At 36.2% G+C, this 21,217-nt stretch overlaps 1 non-coding gene across 1 annotated transcript; it reads left to right on the top strand.

The window, feature by feature from the left end:
- Positions 1-1,741: 1,741 nt before the first annotated feature.
- Positions 1,742-1,848, top strand: LOC115519586. Its single transcript, XR_003970583.1, has one exon. It is a non-coding gene; the product is annotated as a U6 spliceosomal RNA (small nuclear RNA).
- Positions 1,849-21,217: the final 19,369 nt, after the last annotated feature.

Genomic DNA, 21,217 nt, shown 5'->3' with positions numbered 1-21,217 from the left:
GTGTGCACACAAATTTCTGACCCATGCCTCTGCCTGCTGAGTTGGCTCAATGAACGTGAGTTGGGGTGGAAGGGTGGAAACTCATTCTTTAAGAAGCCTTTAGGTGATTAAGTGAAGCAAGTTACCCTGACCCCGCACTTGGAGAACACTGGCCTAGAGTAAGGGATGACAGTAAACATCCCTTTCATCGTACATGTGTATATAAATGCATTTTTTTTACTACCTGTCAATTGTTCGTGCAAACAACAGTAAGCTTAAAAGAGAAAAAAGAAATTGTACCCTTATATTATAATAATACATGATATATTTTTTAAAAGATCTTCTCTAGCATCTAAATTTCTGAAGTCAGTTTTATTAGTCAGATGAGAAAGTAAGAAGCATAAATTAAAAATTAACTATAAAGCACATTCCTCTAAGATTAACTTCATTTATATAATGAGGTGTTGTAATTCAGAATTTAGAAAGTAACAGCCAAGTTGAGGACAAGCCCTTCTCATTTAATTGCCCCTCCTTGGTTGGTTATCAGTCAGAGCTTAAATCCTTTTGATTCTAAAACAATAGTTTCACTTTCAGGGCTTTTTAGAGATATTTGTGGGAACTTTTCTCCCTCTTGTTTCATTGATCAGCATAAACAGAAAATATCTATATGGGGCAGGCCATTATTCATATGTTTTAATTATTTTAAAGAGAAATATAATTTCTGGTAGCAAAAAGATTACCCTCTTAATTACAAATAAAATCTCTCACTGTGTGTATATGTATAGCATGTAGACAAACAGACATCTATTTAGCTATTATTCATTTTGACTCTTAAAAATTTTTTTATTAGTGAAGTTGTTAATAAACCACATTGTTCATATCTTTATCTGAAAAGATAGTACTTACTGGTTTTATTGTGAACTATAAGAAATAAAGTAAGTATTTTGTGTTTCTAGTGTTGCACAAAAACCACTTTTAGCCTTACTAATTTTTTTTTTTGCTTATTTGATATTTTATAGGGATTAATGCCAAATGTGTACCATTCCAATGATGTATTTCCTACTTTGTGGTTCTTATATAATTTCTATTCTGTAAAAATTTAACTGTGAGAATATTTTTACATTGGCCAGGGTGAAAGAATTGCTCTTCAAAATAAATCAAAATGATTGTTTCAATAAAAACTGACAACATCATACATACAATTTGGAATGTAAAAGCTATTAAAAATTACAGACCTTAAAAATATCTTTTATTTGAGACATTTATATTTGGTGGGTCTATTAAGTCAAACTTCTAGTTTTGTGATATCTTACAATAAGAATGAATCTTCATCCTCACAACTGAGTTGTGTTCCGCGTAAGTAGAGGGTTTGCCCAAATTATGACCAGGCTTGACAAAGAGACCTATTCTCAAACTGGATTGTAAAGTAGCCACTGGGACACCCTAACAAAACAGTAGAGTTACAGTAAGGGAAACAATACCCTTTTCTTCCCAGTTCAGAACACAAGCCAATTTGACTAATTTGGGAACTGTGACAAAATTAGTAATGGCTTGTATGTGCATAATCTGAGGATTTCATATGTTTAACTTATATTTTAATACTTTGAATGTAAGGTAAAATAAACAGAAAATCAAGAAGATTCACATATTGCTGAGTCCCAAAGTGTTATTGTAATAAACAAGCTATAATTATAACTGTGGCTATGCGTCTTCAAGTTTTTCTTGAAAGAAGAAAATCCCAGTGCTTGCTTTATCAATATATGCATACATACATACATACACACACACTAAAATTGGAACAGTACACATAAGATTAACAGAACCGTGTGCAAGGATGATTCACACATTTGTGAATCATTTTGTATTTGTCACTCTTTGTCCTAGAAGAGATGGGGGTGGGGACGCAGGATGACAAGGGTGATTAAAGGGTAACTAATCTCTACCACTTATATTTTATTCATTTTAACATATAAAACACCAGTGCTACACCACCTTGGTGTATGAATACAGTGTTGTATGATTCTCTTTACTTTCTCTGTACTTTTAAATATAAAAATCTATCACCATAGTCGTCAATTTCCAAACCTATGAAAATTATCAGAAGTGCATATTAAGATTTATTCTTAATGATACTCTCTCCTGCAATATCTGTAATAGGGAAAATTGGAAACAATCTAAAATTTGAATACAGGAATGGCTAAGTAAATTAGAGTAGATTAACATGATTATTATGTATTTATTTGGAAATCTTATTTTCTATACTAGTTCCCTATTGCCACTATAAAAAATTACCACTGACTTAGCGGCTTAAAATAACACAAATTTATTACCGAACAGTTCTGGAGATTGCATGTCTGAAATAGACCTCACTGGGAAAAATGAAGATGTCAGTGGGGCTGAATTCTTTCTGGGGAGAATACTTTTCCTTGCCTTTTTCACCTTTTAGAGGCTACTGCATATGCTGCCTCTTGGCCCTCTGCTCACATCACTCCAACCTTTTGTTTCCATCCTCACTTCTCCTACCACGGACTCTGACCCTCACGTCTCCCTCTTAGAAAGATCCTTGTGATTACACTGTGCCCACTAGAAATATCCAGGAGAATGTCCCCATTTCCAGGTGCATTAAATTAACCACATCTGCAAGGCCCCTTTTGCCATGTAAAGTAACATATTCACAGGTTCTGGGGATTAGGATGTGGGCACCGTTCAATGGCCGGCGGGGGTGAGGGGGTTTGGTTGGTATCCAGCCTACCACATTTTGTAAGCAAATAAGAGCATGTGAATATTTGAAGTGTTTAGAACAGTGCCTGGAACAAAATACCATCCACTGTGATTTGTAAAAGGAATGGGTGGATACATGAACTTCTCACTGCTTTCACACACTGATCTAAACCATCATCTCTTGCCTGAATAATTCCAGCAGTCTCCTCACATGCCTCCCTGCTTCTACCCTCACCTTCATCTAGTCTCAGCAAAACAGCCAGTGATCTGTTTAAAACATAAACCAGATTGCATTTCTCCTTTGCTTAAAACCCTGCACTGTCTGTTTTCCCCCATTTAATTCATCTCTTTGGGTGACCTCCATAGCCCTACACCATGTGCTCCCTCTAATGTGACCTATTTAAACAAACTACACTTTTATTTGGTCTGCTATACAGTCCCCTTATTGTTTTTCCAAAACACTAGCCTCATCCCCACCTCAGTACTTTTTCACTTGTGGTTTCCCCTGCCCAGAATACACTTCTCCTAGATACTCATTTGGCTCATACCCCCATTTCTTCATATCTGCTCACTGAGGCCTACCCTGGCCACCCATTTCTATGCTCCTAATCCTCTTCTGTTATTTTTCCATAGCACAACACCTTTTGGTATTCTATATATTTTTTAATTTTTATTTTTTTTTAATGTTTATTTATTTTTGAGACAGAGAGAGACAGAGCATGAACAGGGGAGGGGCAGAGAGAGAGGGAGACACAGAATCTGAAACAGGCTCCAGGCTCTGAGCTGTCAGCACAGAGCCTGACGCGGGGCTTGAACTCACGGACCGTGAGATCATGACCTGAGCCGAAGTCAGCCGCTTAACTGACTGAGCCACCCAGGCGCCCCTCTATAGATTTTTTTTAAAGCTTGTATTTCCATATCCCCGACTGAAATATAAATTCCAAGGGACAAGGATTGTTGCATGCTTTGTTCAATGATGTATTTTCATTTTCTTGAATACTGTGTGGCACACAGTAAGCACTCAGTAAATAACTGCTGAATGAGTGATAAGATCCTACTACATGCCAGGTTCTGTCTTAAGTCCTGAGGGGCCACATGAATAAACTCGACAGAGAATTTCTCCTTTACTGGAATTGATTTCAAGTTGTCTATCAAAATCTACTCTGCCCAAGTGTCCACGTTGACCGAGAGAAGAAAACACTTGATGGGAAGTGGTAAGACTGGAAATTATTAATTAGCCTTGCTTTCTTTACAAACCATCACCACCCTTACCACTCCTATACTTCTGTCCCAATTACTGGATATTGTTTTACTGATGTTTTGGAGATTAATTTTAATGGATGTAGTTGTTAATTGATGGCTCCACCAAAAGCAAACAAAAAACAACATGGTAATCTGTCTAAGTGTCACAGAATAAACCAGTGGTAAAATAGTCTCTTTAACATTACATTATTTTACACACACACACACACACACACACAGACACACATATTTTATATATACACATATATATCTTACTTATCAGATATATATATATATATCTTACTTATCAGATATCTATATATATATCTCTATATATATCTCTTACTTATCAGATATATATATATATATATATATATCTTACTTATCAGATATATTCACATATTGAGGTAGAATTGACTACAAAGTGAATTAGCCGTTTTCAAAAAATATGTTCTTATGGACTATCATATTTAAACTGCGTAAGTATAAACCTCTGTCTGAAGTGCATCCTTTAGTAAGTTACATAAGTCCTGACACTTATCAGGTGACTTTAGGTTGGGATTTTTTCATGTGTTTTTCCACACACCACACAGATAGCAGCTGTCTTTAGAAGTCAAGCAAAGCAGGGAAATAAATCATTAGTAAGCAAAAGGTTTAAACCAGCTGATTCACACTTTGCCATTCATTTCTATATATCAAATACAGTTAAATTTCAGAAGAAAAAGGCTGACGCTGCATCATTCCAAAATTTCTTTAAAGGTTATTATCTTTTAAAATTTACTTTGAGAGAGAGTGAGAGAGTGGGGGAGGGGTGGAGAGGGAGGGAGGATCCCAAGCAAGCTCCACGCTGTCAGCACAGGGCTCAACATGGGACTCGAACCCATGACCATGAGATCACGACCTGAGCCAAATTTAAGAGTCGGACACTTAACCCACTGAACCACCCCAGGCACCTCCCAAAATTTCTTTAAATCAGAGAGTGCAGGGCCAGAATACACTGAATGATTGTCATGCAACTTCCAACTTTGATCTCAACCATCAGGCTTCCCACAGATGAGATTAACAAAGACTAAAGAATTTAATGTGCTGTTCTACTCGGTTTTAATTTTTTGTATTGCAATCAATGTCTTATTCAAGTTGCCAAGTGTAGGTATCAAAGAATACTATGTTTTAAAGATTCACTAAAAAGCAAAATTTGAAGAAATTCAACACTATGGTTACTACAGCCAGTCATGTCCTCTTGGTTTAAAATACTCACCAAGACATTCCCTTCACATTTTGTGAGAAAATACAAGCAAGTATCAGTATCTCCTCTAATACTCATCAGACATTTGAAAACTATGAAATCTTAAAGGGTGTCCATTATTTTATGTACTTTTGTTCCATGAAAATTACTCTTTTTAAAAAAAATATTATTGAGGACTTTTAAAAAATAAGATTTGAGAAGGCACCTATATTTTTGAAATGTTGGTAAATTCTGACTCATTCTATCATCAACTATAATTTTAGTGTCTTCATATGTAGATATTTTCTAATTACACTCCCAAGGCAATAACAATAGTGTTATTAAATAAGGGACAGTTAAATACTCATCAGATAAATTCATTTTAACCTTTTTATGTAGTGATATTTTATAGTTTTATACAGAAATTATATCTTGCTTATAAACTCAAAATGGATGAAAGACCTAACTGTGAGACAAGAAACCATCAAAACCCTAGAGGAGAAGGCAGGCAACAACCTCTTTGACCTCAGCCACAGCAATTTCTTACTCGACACATCTCCAAAGGCAAGGGAATTAAAAGCAAAAATGAACTATTGCAACTTCATCAAGATAAAAAGCTTCTGCACTGCAAAGGAAACAATCAACAAAACTAAAAGGCAACCGACGGAATGGGAAAAGATATTTGCAAATGACATATCAGATAAAGGGCTAGTATCCAAAATCGATAAAGAACTTACCAAACTCAACACCCAAAAAACAAATAATCCAGTGAAAAAATAAGCAGAAGTGATGAATTTAGACACTTTTCCAAAGAAGACATCCAGATGGCCAGTAGACACATGAAAAGATGCTCAACATCACTCATCATCAGGGAAATACAAATCAAAACCACACTGAGATACCACCTCACACCGGTCAGAGTGACTAAAATGAACAAATCAGGAAACTACAGATGCTGGCAAGGATGTGGAAAAACGGGAGCCCTCTTGCATTATTGGTGGGAATGCAAACTGGTGTAGCCGCTCTGGAAACACGTGTGGAGGTTCCTCAAAAAAATTAAAAATAGAACTACGCTATGACCCAGCAATAGCACTACTAGGAATTTATCCAAAGCATACAGGAGTGCTGATGCATAGGGGCACATATACCCCAATGTTTATAGCAGTGCTTTCAACAGCCATAACAGCCAAATTATGGAAAGAGCCTAAATGTCCATCAACTGAAAATAGATAAAGAAGATGTGGTTTATATATACAATGGAAAACTACTTGGCAACAAGAAAGAATGAAATCATGCCATTTGCAGCAATGTGGATGGAACTGGAAGGTATTATGCTGAGTGAAATAAGTCATTCGGGGAAGGACAGATATCATATGTTTTCACTTGTATGTGGATCTTGAGAAACTTAACAGAAGACCATGGGGGAAGAGAAGGGGAAAAAAAATAGTTACAAACAGAGAGGGAGGGAGGCAAACCATAAGAGACTCTTAAATACAGAGAATAAACTGAGGGTGGATGATGGGTTTGGGGAGAGGAGAAAATGGGTGATGGGCACTGAGGAGGGCACCTGTTGGAATGAGCACTGCGTGTTGTATGTAAGTGATGAACCCTGGGAATCTACCCCAAAAACCAAGAGCACACTTTACATACTGTATGTTAGCCAATCTGACAATAAATTATATTAAAAAAAAAAAGAAATTATATCTTGCTTGAAAACACAAATGCTAAAGTCCACAACTGTTAAACTCAATCATTGATATCGTCTAAATAACTGACCATGATTATTCATGTTTGTTTTTGTTTTTTCCTTATTTTCTAGTTTCAATAAAGAAATCTGAGACCTGAGAGTAATTTATTAGTAATGTGTCCCAGAATAAGCCACTCAGTATCTCTGAGCATCACTTCATCTATGATATGCAGATAATTACTTCTGACCTACTTCACAGGAGGGTTGTAAAAATGTAACAATATGGAGGCATGTTATAAGCGCTACAATAACTAGAAATACCATATTATTTTCTATCAGAGATATTAAATGCTTGGGTAAGTGTTCTCAGCTTAAGTATAACTAAAATGTTCTCCCCCCTCCTTTTTTTCAGATTACCTTTTTTTAGAAAATGGGATGTCATGAGATACATAAAGACAACTATTGCATAATTCCACTTATATGAGGTAACTAAAATAGTTGAATTCATAAAATCAAAGACTGGGATGGTGATTATCAGGGGCTAAGAAGAAATGGGAAGTTATTAACTAACAGGCACAAAGTTTCAGTTAAGGAAGATGAATAAGCTCTAGAGATCTGCTGTACAACATTGTGACTTTAGTCAACAATACTGTATTATACACACAAAATTTGTTAAGAGGACAGATCTCATGTCAAGTATTCTTACCATGATAAAAAAGAAAATACACTATTGTGTGATTATATGATTCCACTGATATGAAATATCCAGAACAGGCAAATCCATAGGAACAGAAAGCAGATTTGAGGTTATCAGAGGCTGGGAAGAGGGAATAATGGGGGGTTAATCAGTATAGAGTTTCTGTTTGGGGTGATAAAAATGTTCTGGAAATAGTGATGATTGTACAATGCTGTGAATGTAATAAATGCCATGGAATCGTACTTTTAAAAATGATTAAACTGGTAAATTTTAGATTATGTATATTTTGCCACAATAAAAAAGGAAAGAAATTAGAGGGTCATGAGGGGCTCCTGGGTGGCTGTCGGTTAAGCATCCGACTCTTGATTATGGCTCAGGTCATGATTTCACACTTCGTGAGATAGAGCCCCATGCTGGGCTCTGTTCTCACAGTGTGGAGCCTGCTTCAGCTTTTTCTATCTCTCTCTCTCTCTGCTCGTCCCCTGCTCATGCTCCCTCTTTCTCTCAAAAATAAATAAACTTAAAAAAAGAAAAGGAAAATAGGGGGCCATGAAATTCCTTTTTTCTCCTCGATCAATTATCCAACCTTAAAATAAACACAAACATGCATCCACTCAACAAATATTGAGTGCTGATTTTTAGCTGGCCTTTCTTTAAAGATACCCTAAGCAGCCACTGTTTTCCTATGTGGGGAATACAAACGCTTTAAGTTAGAGGTATTCACAAATTCTAACTCTAGTGCTAAAGCAAGGATTTCTCACTTTGATGCTGACTCTGTATTTAATGATTTTTGATAATAAAGATCCATGTCCCCCACCTGTTTCTTGCTTCACTCTCACCTTTACTATGATTTTCACAACGGCGAAACCATACTGACTCTAAGAAGCTCATGTTCACTAAAAGAAAATGTAAGTTTACATACTTTTTGTACCACAACTCTCCCAAGGTCTATAGTTCCACTTGGTTACTCTGTTGATATCTCAGCATCAATAGGACTCAGACTGCCCTTATCACCTCCCTTTCCCACCCTTAAGCTCCTCTTTCTGATTTCACTATCCCTATTAATGTCAACACCATTCCCCATGGCCCCCTAGTTTGAGAAGTTTTTGTGTCTCTGACCTCACATTTTTGCTTTCCTCTTCCTTCCATTCTATCACTAACATTGTTTCCCATTTTATGAATTTCATATTTGGGGCACATAAAATCTTGGGCCTGGATTATTTGCAAGTATTAATAATGATAGTTCTTCCTACAATTCTTCTCCACTCTATTGCTATGGTAATTTCTTGGAGAATTTATGCTCTTTCCCATCTCAGAAACCCTCACTACAGCTGAGCCTCCCTAGACTGCATTCAATGCTATCCTTAGGATTGACCATCTTTCTAGGCTCTTCTCCCAGTAGCCCTGAAACTTGACTACTTGTTCTTTGTGCCAAAACCTGTTGTTTTTTCTGTTTTTATTTGCTCTTGTCATTAACTTTTCCCAAAATTTACATCCAACCTCTTATTGCATCTTTGCTTCTTACTCTACTCATTACTGAAGATCTAATCCATCACCTTTATGAAAGCAATCCTGGTGCAGACTCATTTTTCTCTACCTGTCCATTGCTTTTTAAATGATCAATGGTTCACATGCATAGGATTTGCTTTTCAGAACTCATATTTTATCTGATTGACAATATTGGTACTAGGCTTAGGACATATCTTACAGTGTAGAACCAACAGATTGACTACAAATGAAAAAAAGAAAAGTCATGAGGGAGGATGAAAACAAAAGTGGAGAGAGAGTTTTGATATACTGGGGAAATAAGTCATTATCTGAGACAGAGGAGAAGACAATTTTGGGGAGAGAAAAAAATATATTGAAGAAAGCAGTAAGTATGTATCACAAAGAAATGAAAAGATCTACATTCTTCCCTTGACTGTTGGATTTTGTTAGTTTTAACAGTTACCCTTTGTGTTCCCTGGAATATTTAAAGGTTTTTACAGGGCTAGGTAAATGAAAGAAGTGGGCATTCAATACTAATTGTTGGTTCATTTTCAGATAGAAGTCCTTTGAATCTTACTATTTCTGGGGAGTTTTCTTGTTTCACCAAGTAAAGATAATAAGAGTAGTCACGAGTCAGTACCAATTTTTATCTTTGGATTATAAGAAAATCTATAAATATCTTGTTCATTGTCTTATTCTTTTAAAGTTCTTATTTAAACTCTAATTAGCTAACATACAGTATAATATACATTGTTTTACTTTTTTTTGTTTGAGAGAGAGAGAGAGAGAGCGAGAGAGAGGAGAGAGAGAGCACGAGTGGGGAAGAGGGGCTGAGGGAGATGGAGAGCGAGAATCCCAAGCAGTCTCCATGCTCAGCACAGAGCTGGACTCGGGGCTCAATCTCACGACCCTGGGATCATGACCTGAGACAAAATCGAGAGTCAGATGCTCAATCGACTGAGCCACGCAGGTGCCTTACTTTTAAGAAAGAGCTGTGCTTTAATAATTAACTTATTCATTGTTTTAATTATTTGAGTAATTGTCACAGATTCCCAAGACTCCATTGTTGTACACTTAGAAACTGATTAATGCTTTCTTAAGGACTAGGAAAAAATATGGAAAGGAAGTTATTCTTGCTTTTAATTTTTAAGGTGTTTTGAAGGGAGAACGTTTACTTTCATTAGACTGTATCCATGTTTTAAACACAACAGTAATTTGCTCCAATACATTATAACTAGTATAACAATATCTATTGAATGTCTGCTATATGCCAGATGCTTCATGTAACATAAGTCTTCACAATTTTCACAATGATACTGATTGATCATCTGCACATTTTATAAATGAGGAAACTGACTTTCTATGTAGCTAAGAAACTAGCATAAGGTTATGTGGATGAACAAATTTTTAAGCACACATACACATTTCCCAGGATGCCATGTTATGCTAGTCAGGCTATATCTAAGGTTAACAAATCTCAAGTCGCTGGAACTTTCTACAAATGGGAGAAAAAGCATACAGGTTCCAGAATCTCTGAATATTTACGGTCCACAGCAGATGTCAACCCACTCTAGGTCCTCTCGCTCTACCCACAGGTGTGCATTGCCTGAGGGCACCTTTAGGTGTCACTAGCAGGTCTAAGGTATGAGTGAGGAAAAAAAAAAAAAAGCAGAGAGGAACAATAAAGATGAGAGAAAAAAAAAAGAAAAGAAAGAGATAAAGGGGAGGGATACTTTTGGTGAGAAGTGAGACTACCACAACCAACTAGCTACCAGATACCCCCATTTGTAGGTTACTTTCATACCTAATGCATTTCTGAAAAAAGTGTATCAAAAGTCTCATGTGCAGTACTCAAATAATAATTAAACATAGGGAGTTTGTCTTCCCAGAGAGTTTAAGCAGGGAAAAAACTACCTCTTTTTTGTTAGATCTAATTTTAAATGGTAAAATTCCAACATTACATAAACGTTCTTAATTTTTTTTTTTGCTTTAATTTGGCAATCAGACGCATAGTAGACTTGCTTAAATCTCATGAGAATCCGGTTATAATGTGATTTTTTAAAACTGTTATCTAAAACCCATTAATTAGGTTTATAAGAGTCGTACTTCTTGTCAGCTGAGCCAGCACATTTGTTTCCGGTTTTCATATTTTTCATAAAGTGATAAGGGCAAAATGCAATGATATTAAAATAATTACAAATACTGTTGCACATAAATGGTGATGTTACTGAAATTAAACTATAGCCTAAGAAGAGTTCCTTTTTGTGACAGCTTGAAATGTTTGTCAGCTGATCATGAAGGTCTAAATTCAGAATACTAAAGGCTGTTAGGGATGCTGATGTGTAATTTGTGATGATGAAACTTCTATAGAAGAACGATGAACAAGTGAAAAAACAAACTGCCTCTGATCACCTACCCTTTGTTCTCTTGGTTTAATCTCTCTGAGGCCATCCAGTGTTCCTTTAATTATAATTCATCAAGGACAGGGCTGCTTTTTCAAATCTGAAGGGGTCAAAAGTTCACTTCATCTCTCTTTCTTTCTTTCCTTTCTTTTCTACATTCATTAAGGTGGTTTTTGTTTTGTTTTTTTTTGTTGTTGTTGTTGTGTTTGCCATGAAGTTATCAACAGAGTAAATGCCCTCCTCCAGGCACCATGGAAGAACATATGAATGAGGAAGCAGTCTCCCCTCAAGGGATTACAAACTCTGAAGTCCACAAGAATGCAAAGACGTGGTTGTTCACTGCTTGTTCTTATCTCCTTCACTGTTGAATCCCAGTAAGGAACAATGGCTGATATACTAGCAGTAGGCACTCAACAGATACTTGTTGAATGGATGAATATATCTAAAAATAGGAGAATGTGCTCATAGATAAAGGAAGGAAGGAAAGAAGGAAGTGGGAAGGAAGGGAGGGAGGGAGGGAAAGAACAAAGTTTCCTTAGAAACTTTCCTTCGTTTCCTTAGAAAACTAAAGGATCTATACCTGGGGAAACCTTAGCAGTTATATAGTCTATGTAAACCAAACAGGTTATTCCATCTAATAAGTGAGAGTTAAGATAACATTTTATTTATAGTTCTCAATACAGCATTTTCTCAACATGACAGTAGAATAAACAAATATGTATTAACTACTTAAGAAGCACCCAACCAGAATCAGGCTTTATAAAGGATATAGGAAGAATAAGATATTAACTATATTCTAATCTCTGCATTGTACAGTGTTTCACAATAAATGGAATCTATTATTATTAAGTAGTTTATACCTAGAATTCTGAGAATGCTTCATATTAATAAAACTGTAGCTACAAATACCTGTCAAGAAGTAACTAGGAAAATAAAAGATGAAAGAATCATCAAAGCTAATTTAAAATAGCACCATAACATTACTAAATTTTGCAATGCTTAATATGATATTAGTCTTGGTTCTTATAAATAAACAGCTTACTAAACATCTTTCAATATCATGAAGCATTTATTCTTTCAGATAAACTAGAGCTATTAACTGTTTCCTTGTTGAATTCACTTATACCTTATCTTTAGAGCACTTTGGAGTCCTTAAAGTTTTTCTGCTTTGATTTTCTAAAGGTGTCTTTTACTGAGGCTGCTACCTTGTAAAAAGGCAGATTAATCAGCATACATCACTTACTGCTCACTTTCTCTGAAGTAAGCTAAGTAGAATCCCTAAATTAGAGTATTGGAAAGGAACTTCCTCAATAACTGCACAGTAATGGCAGAAATGCTTGGAAACTTGCTTCAGAGAGGGTGGTTTTCTTTATTAATTGCTTTGTTTGCTTTTTTGTGGGTTATTTTGGTATTTTTTGGTTTTGGATTTGCTCTTGGTGTAAGTACTAACAAAAAAGGTGAATCGGGATGGAAGGAACTTTTTACTGTGAGAAAAAGTGACTACATGAATTGGTCTATACAGCAACTACACGGAAGGTCATGATTATATCTAGTATAATATACTAGCTGTATAAAGTGTGGGGGCAGATTATATAGCATTTATAGTAGTAAATCACATCTAATTTATGTATCTTTGTTAATGCTTACCAAAGTCTGGGCTAAAATACAGAAAATGTAGTTTTCTCTAGTTCCCATTTTGCATTGTGAACTCCTTGAGGCTATGATGAATGCCTAATTTGTTTGCTACCTGACGTTCCTAGCTCATTTCTTACATAAGTGCTGGTGCAAAATATTAGTAGACTTTAACTATTTAACTTCGGACTTCATAATTATATATTACAAATTATTTAATGGTGTCACTAAAAGAAATTTTTTAACATTCAGAAGCAATCCATGTTTGATACAGAATATTCAAAATATAGTATAAACCATAATAAGAAATAATAATAAAAAAAACCCTCATAGCCTCACAAATAAGAGGTGCACTTGTTCATTCAACAATATTGAGCACTACCAGGGTTTAGGCAGATCCTATTCCAGGTGTGAGTGAAATGGGGCGGGTGGGGGGGAGTTCCAACAAGGCACTGTCTTCATGATGCCTATGTTTCAGTGGTGGGAGACAGACCATAGAGAAAACAAACAAACAAAACCTGAAACAGGTAGAAGGAGGTGGCACAAAGGTCGGAAGTGGAAAGAACTTGATGTGTATGAAACTTTTGTGGCTAGAAAAGGTGAACAGAGGGCAAGAACATAGGATGCTCAGGCAGGCTGGCTGCTATAAGGATGACAGGGGATCCAAACTGGCAGAAGAAAAGCCTACAGGAGGCCCCTGCAATAATATATCTACCCAAGCAATGAGAATGGTTTACATTAAGCGAGCAGAAGAAAAGAAGGAGAAAAGATGACAGATTCAAGATGATACTTTGAAATAGAACTAAGAGGACTATCTGACAGATAGGACTCGGGAAGGAATCATGAATGGTCCTAGGGTTTTTATTTGAATAGACAGATGGATGATAGTTCTGTTTACTGCGATGGCAAGGATTAAAAGAAAAATAGTGAGTAGGAAACCTCTACTTGCCACAAAGTACCAATTTCCCCTTCTTTCTTGGTAACACAATTCAAATTTTATTAATGATGGAAACAGGTCCAGCTACATTTTTCCATTACCTTCCTTGTAGCTAGGTGTGTGCCCTTTGGCCAAAGGGATATATTTGGAAATATCGTGTAAGAGTTTGGAAAGGTTGCTTCAATCTGAGTAATGTGCCCTTTTCACCCTGTTATCTTTCCCGACTTCCCTCCTGAAACTTCGGCAGGATGGGCAGCATGCCAAGACAACCATGGATACTGAAGTGAGCTGACAGATGGAAGCACCTGCTAAGACAGTGAATCAGAAACATAAAAAGAAACCTGACGACCAAGGAGACTTCATAATATCTCTGAATGCAGACCTTCACCATACAAGAGAAACTATATATATATATAACTATATATAACTATCTATATATAACTACATAACTATATAACTATATATAACTATCTATATAACTACCTATCTATCTATATATATAGTTATATATATATATATTTTACTCGCAGCTAAATTCAGACCCACTGATACCAAATGGCTTAAGGAAGAGAGATGAAGAAAATCAAGAACGATGTTTTAAAATGCTAATTTGAGGGGCACCTGGATAGCTGGGTGGGCTAAGAGTCTGACTCTTGGTTTCAGCTCAGGTCATTATTGCATGCTTATTTCACGGGATCAAGGCCTGTACTGGGCTCTGCACTGACAGTATGAAGCCTGCTTGGGATTCTCTCTCTCTCCCTCTGTCTCTCCCCTGTGAACACATTTTTTTCTGTCTAAATAAATAAATAAAAATAAACATTTTAATAAATAAAATGCTAATTTGAGAGGTCTATTATAGACACTCTGATAGGATGTCAAGTAAAGCAACCGGATATAGAAATCTTATCCTAAAATGGAAACAAAGGTGGAAGACGTAAATTTAGAAAACACTGGGCAAGTTAAAGCAATGGGACTGATGAGATCTTGTAGGAAAAAAGCGTAGATAGAAAAAAGAGTCCAGCATTGAGCCCTGCGTCTCCTGACACTGAAGTAGGCGCACAAGAGGAGGCAGGGAATGAGGCTAATAAAAGTTCAGCCAAGTAGTTTAAGAATTTAGAAATTGTGGTTTCGTATCAGCAAAGAAGATACACCAAGATACAGGAAGTTGTCAAATGTACTGAATGGAGAGAAAGAAAATATCTGTAAGACTGGCTAATGTGGAAGACATTTTATCTTTGACAAGAACAGCTGCAATGGGATGGGGTAGTGGAGAGAGGGAGAAGGAGTGATGGGAGGGCTTTAGTTTCCTGCAATGTGGAAACACCCAAGTCTCACAAAGCCTCTCAACAAAAAACTTAGAAATGCTGAACAAAGCATAACAAACACCTTCTTAAACGTACAGCTAAGCTATAAGAAACTAAGGAGAATCCTAAAGGGCAGAGCATGAAGAAGGATGAAGAGGGACCTAGTTGCCAGAGAGAGAAGCTGCAACTGTAACTGTATAGTTGCCCTTGGGTAGTTAGCCAATCACTGTTTAATTTTTTCCCTCAAATATTAAAGAGATAATGAAACTATTTAGTAGCATTGGTAATGTATGGAAATAATCGTGATAAAATGAATACTTAGGACATCTTTTAAAGTCTCCTTTTTGCCCCCATTAATACTACCCCTCTCTAACCCCGCTCTGAATTAACCCAGTCCTGAATATTTTATTACTACCTTCACTTTCTTTATAGGTTCATCAGAGTCGTAACCCCAAACAAGTTACTGTTTATCACTTATTCATAACAAGCTTTAATCTATATTTAAACAAATTCACAGTCTTTATCTTCTAATGCAACTTGCTTTCTTGGGCTTACTAGTATTTCCCTGGTGTTTATTGATGCTGTTACATGAAGACATAATTCAATAGCTAATGACAAAAGTAACATTGCAGAGCTGTGGAAAAAGGTGTTTTTGTCCACAAATGCATAGGCAAAATGGAAAATAAAAATGTAACCCCTACTTCACTCATCTCACAAAAAAATAAAAATGGTGGATTCAAGATCTAAATATAAAACAATGAGATTCTAAAAGATTACACAGGAGAAAATCTTCGTAACATTGGGTATGAATAGATTTCCTAAATCAGATGCAAAAATCATTGGTCATAAAGAAAAAGACTGATAAAAAGGAACACATTAAAATTAGAAATTTTTGTTCATCCAAAGACTACTAAGAGTGAGACAGTGGAGAAAAGCATTTGCAACATATGTATCCAACAATGAGTTTCTAATGAAAAATATTTAAAGAATTTTTACAAACCAATAAGAGTCTGGCAACCCAATAGAACATTTAGTAGTAAGTCTGATTAAGAACTATAAGAGAAAAGAGAAAAGAAAAATAAGGGTACCTGGTGGGTCAGTAGGTTAAGCATCCAACTCTCGATTTCAGTTCAGGTCATGATCTCACGGTTGTGAGATTGAGTCTGCGCTGGGCATGAAGCCTGCTTGAAATTCTCTCCCTCTCTCTCTGCTCCTGCCCAACTTACTTTCTCTCTTTTGCTCTCTTGCTCTCTCTAAAAAATATAAAATGAAATGAAATGAAATGAAATGAAATGAAATGAAATGAAATTAAAATAAACTATAAGAGAGTAACTGAATGGCCAAAATTTATAGCCAAAGGTATTGACCTCTTTACTCATCAGGCAAATACAAATGAAAACCTCATGAGTTATACAACAGAATATATACAATTTCAGATGACAATTCTAAATGTTAGAGAAGATGTGGAACAACAGAAATTGCTATGTTGGTGGGATAATAAATTAATACAGAAACTTCAGAATGCTCATTGGCAATTTGTATTAAAGTTAAGCATCCATTTATCCTCATACACGGTGTTTCTATTCTTAGGCACATACCTAGCAAAATGTATATATATGTTTACCAAGAGGTATATCCAAGAATGATCAGAGAAGCATTACTCACATAACTCCAAACCAAAAATATCCATGAATGGTAAAACGGATAAATAATTTTTGATATATCCCTATATCCAATACTTTACAATGGAAACTGTTGTAAAATTCGACAAAATGAATAAATGTCACAAATAAAATGTTGAACAAAAAGACACAAGAAGTCAAAAGATTAGTTACCTTTGGGAATAAGGCAAGGCTAATGATTGGAAAAAAAACCATGAGGGATATTTCTGAGTGCTGGTGATGTTTTGATCTGAGTGATATTTACATGAATTGTCTTATTCATTTCTGCAATTGTAGCAACTTATATAGGATCCAATATTACAGGTGTTCATTAAATAAGTTTGTTGAATACATTTTGTTGAATTTAAGGTGAGAAGGAGGAGTCTTATCAATGAGATCACAGTTGTATTATTAGTCATATTATTTCAGCACTCCATAATATTTCCCTTTACTGAAACTAAGAAACCCAAAATGGTTAGACTGTGATTCACATATCTTTCTTAAAGCAAGAAAATATTTGTCAATCACATATATTTTTCAAAATCTAAATATTTAAATTAGAAAGCTTAAAGTTTCTGGGAATTTTCTTATTCTGATTATTTTTTCCCTGACAATTCCAGATAAATGAGGTAGTAGAAGTGAAAACATGTGCATTTGGCTACTAAATTGGTTTCTAGAGGGGATAACCAAGAATTAAATACTTTTCACAGAATTTCAGGAATGGAGTATTAACGTTAACTCTGGAAGGTTAGAAGGTGCCAAGAGAGAAAAATAGAGAAACTTAAATATGTCCCTAAAATAATAAGGCTTCCAACTTCACAATGGGGTCTAAAGAATAAATTAAAAAGCTTAGAAAGCGTGACAACATAACAAATTAAAGTATTTCCTTCTTCTAAATTCTCTCAGAAAAACAAACACAAAAGTAAGCACTTCCCTAAGAACTACCAAGCCATAAAAATTCAGAAGATTCAAATTTATGAAATATGAAAGCCAGTAAGTTTTACACATGAAACAAAAAAAGTTTTCTAATAATCTTTTGTCTCCATAGGAAAGATGAAGTTCAAAGGGAAGGGGAAAAAAACAAGTTTGCATTATTATGCTCTTTTCCTATAATCAAATTTCAGGTTTTCTACTTGTAGGTAAAGAGTGGATTCCCTTGTACAGTATCATGTTGAGGGAGAAGGAAGAACTCCAGTTACACTTTGGAGTAGACTCAGATTGTAATACTACTTTATATTCAAATATATAGAGATTGTTAATAGATAAATGCCTGAGATTTAACAAGAAAACCTAACGCTCCATAGCTACAGCCCATTCTTCCAGCTCTAGGCAGCCATCTCCATTAGGGTGCTGCTATTCAGAGGAACCAGGAGAGGGAGTGTAAATGATGTATGTTAGAGCATCAATCAAACTCATTTAAAAATATATTGTCATTTATTATCATTACTATCACAAAATGCACACTGTAAGAGGCAGCTAAGTCTCATGGCTCAGAGTACATTCTCTAGAGACAGACTCAGTTTGAATCTTGCCATAGGGGGCCAAGATTAAACACTATTGTTGGGAATGCCTGTGGGGATATTTCTGGATGAGATTAGCATTGGGATTGGTGAACTCAGTAGACTGCACTTCTCAATGTGTGTGGGCATCATCTGATCCACTGAGGGCCTGAACAGAACGAAAGACAGAAGAAGGAAGGATTTGTCCCTTTTCTTGGGATCTCATCTTTTCCTGCCCTCAGACTGGGATTCATACTACCAGCTCCCCTGTATCTCAGGACTTTGGACTCAAAATGAATTACATCACTGATTTCCCTGGGTCTCTAGCTTGCAGACAGCACATTATGGGACTTCTCAGACTTCAAAATCACATGATCAATTTTTTTCATAATACACATACTATGAAACAGAACCAATAGGAGGTATATACCTGGAGGACGCTAACACAGGGGTTAATCAGTTAATATACGTAAAAAAGTATATGCTTAGTATCTAGCTTTTAGAAAGTCCTCAATACATGTTAATTACCATCATTATTATTTTTATTACTACTACCGTGTAAGCGAGATAGTAGGACAAGCTCAAAGACACAAGCAAGCATTGCACTGGAAACTAGGGCTGCTGTGGGGCTTGAATGTGCAAGATTCAGTATCCAAAAAGGCTTTCTCCGTTATTTCCTGGTCTTTAAGGCAGATATTCTACTAGCATGGAAGCAATTTCAACTCTTTCTTGTGCACAGAGAGTGGAAAAAGAAATGGAAACCTCGGTCATAAGACTCTACCCAATACCCATGTGAAAGGAGACAAATAAATTGTAAGGCTGGTGGTAATGCCTTGAGGTCAGGTAGTATGAAAGCCGCCCAGACGAAGAGTGAGAAATGAGGCACAGGTGAGACCAGTGGAGGGAAACTGGGGCACACATTCAGAGTCTGACATTGCTGTAGCAACTTGCATAAGTTTTAACGTTTTTGTCACACTTGGACCATCTCTTCTGTGCACCCTCCCATCCCCTGCCTAGGTGATGGCAGATGCCTCAAGCCTTTCATTGGTAGCTATGGGGTTAAGATCCAACCTCGGTAGCTATCTGCTTGAGTTCCTGACTCTCCCATGCAACTTTGCCAAAGACTTCAGGTTTAAGACTTGTGGTAGGAAAAAAATGCCTCATTAGGAGGGAACTGCAAAGTGTCTAGACTTAATGAAGTTTGACTTTCATTAAAGGTAGTGGCAAACGGGAATTTCGGCAATCTGTTTTTTAGCACTTGGGACACAATACTCTCCTCAGTTATGCATTACTGAAAGAATGTGCTACTAGTGGAGGGTGAAGGGCAGGTGTGAGGGTAGATGTCCTGTCTCTGGCCCAGCATCTGTTAAAGATCTCCCTTTTTGGCTCAAAATGTCAGAACATCTTGTGAATATTTAAAAGGAAACACTTTTTTTTTTTTTTTTTTTTTTTTGGTACAGATTCAAATAAATAACTTTATTGTAGAGCAGTGAACTCTTTTTTTTTGGCCAGGATCCCTTACCTTTCCCCCTGTTCCCCATATACTCCAGGTGCTTTTGTATGTATTTACTTGTGCTACAGTTTTAAGTACAGTGTGAGTGTATATATCTCTAGTTCTTTTGCTGTGTGTGGTAGAGAGGGATGGCATGGGGTTATAAGAATGCGCCTTATTCTGTTTTTAAAAATTGTAAATTGTATCAATTTTCTAAGCTTCTTGCCCCATTTCTATCTGTTTTGACACAGAATTTGTTTCATCAAATGAATGAGCTGTGGTGAAACTGTCAAAATATATAGATAGATGGTTGCCGAAGAGCCTTGAAAAAAACAACTATGTGTTCATCACAGGGGAGTGCATTAGCACAAACATCTCTCTATCAAATCATTGAGCAAGTATTTTTAAAATCTATAGTGGGATGCATGTTTTATATCAAGATTACAACAAAACAACAAAAACCCCAGAATGTAATATATACAAGGCACCATGCTTAGCACATGGGCATGAAGATACATGCAAAGAACCATATTCACTAGGTATGCAAAACAAAGCAGAAGCAATGGGAAACGAGATGTTTTCATTCCTGCTGTGTAAGGCTATGAATTTGGGCTATCTGCTTAATCTCTCTGGATGGGCCTCAGTTTCCAGTTTCATACAAAACAAGGTTGAACACCTCTGTGATTGTTTTTACTCTGCTAATCAGTCTAACCAGAATGGTCCAGTGTGTGCACAGAAAACTTAGCCAACAATGTCAAGATATAAAGAATGGCACCTGTACGGTGAGTGAGTTCAGAGGAGAGTTTGCTCCAAGCTGAGTGCTGGAGGGAAGGACTGCTGGAGGGAGGACTTCGGCTGGATAGTAAAGACAAGATACAAACTGGATGGCAGTGAAGACAAGACACGGAGTTTTAATTGGTAATCATGGCAGTGATTTTTAGAGATGAAGGCCAGATGCAGTAACATGAAAAAAAACAAAAGTTTTAAGGAGAATTAGAAAGCACAAGAAAAGTTTGGGCAAGTATGTTGCAGTGTGCCCACGATCCATCCGTTCCCCACTCTCCTGCGAAAAAAATCTCAAACTAAGAAACAGAGTGCTCTATGGCATGAACTCATTCTGGCAATGGTATTAATTGCTTGTTTTTGTAGTTTTCTAATTGCATTATGTACTTAATGGAATATGAAACTGAAAAAATCACTATAACATTTTCCATTTTGGATTAATTTCATACAGTAAACAAATGGTATCTC

The sequence above is a fragment of the Lynx canadensis genome, chromosome B4, assembly GCF_007474595.2.
Source record: "Lynx canadensis isolate LIC74 chromosome B4, mLynCan4.pri.v2, whole genome shotgun sequence".
Classification (NCBI taxonomy): Eukaryota; Metazoa; Chordata; class Mammalia; order Carnivora; family Felidae; genus Lynx; species Lynx canadensis.
This window is presented reverse-complemented; position numbering and strand designations above follow the sequence as displayed.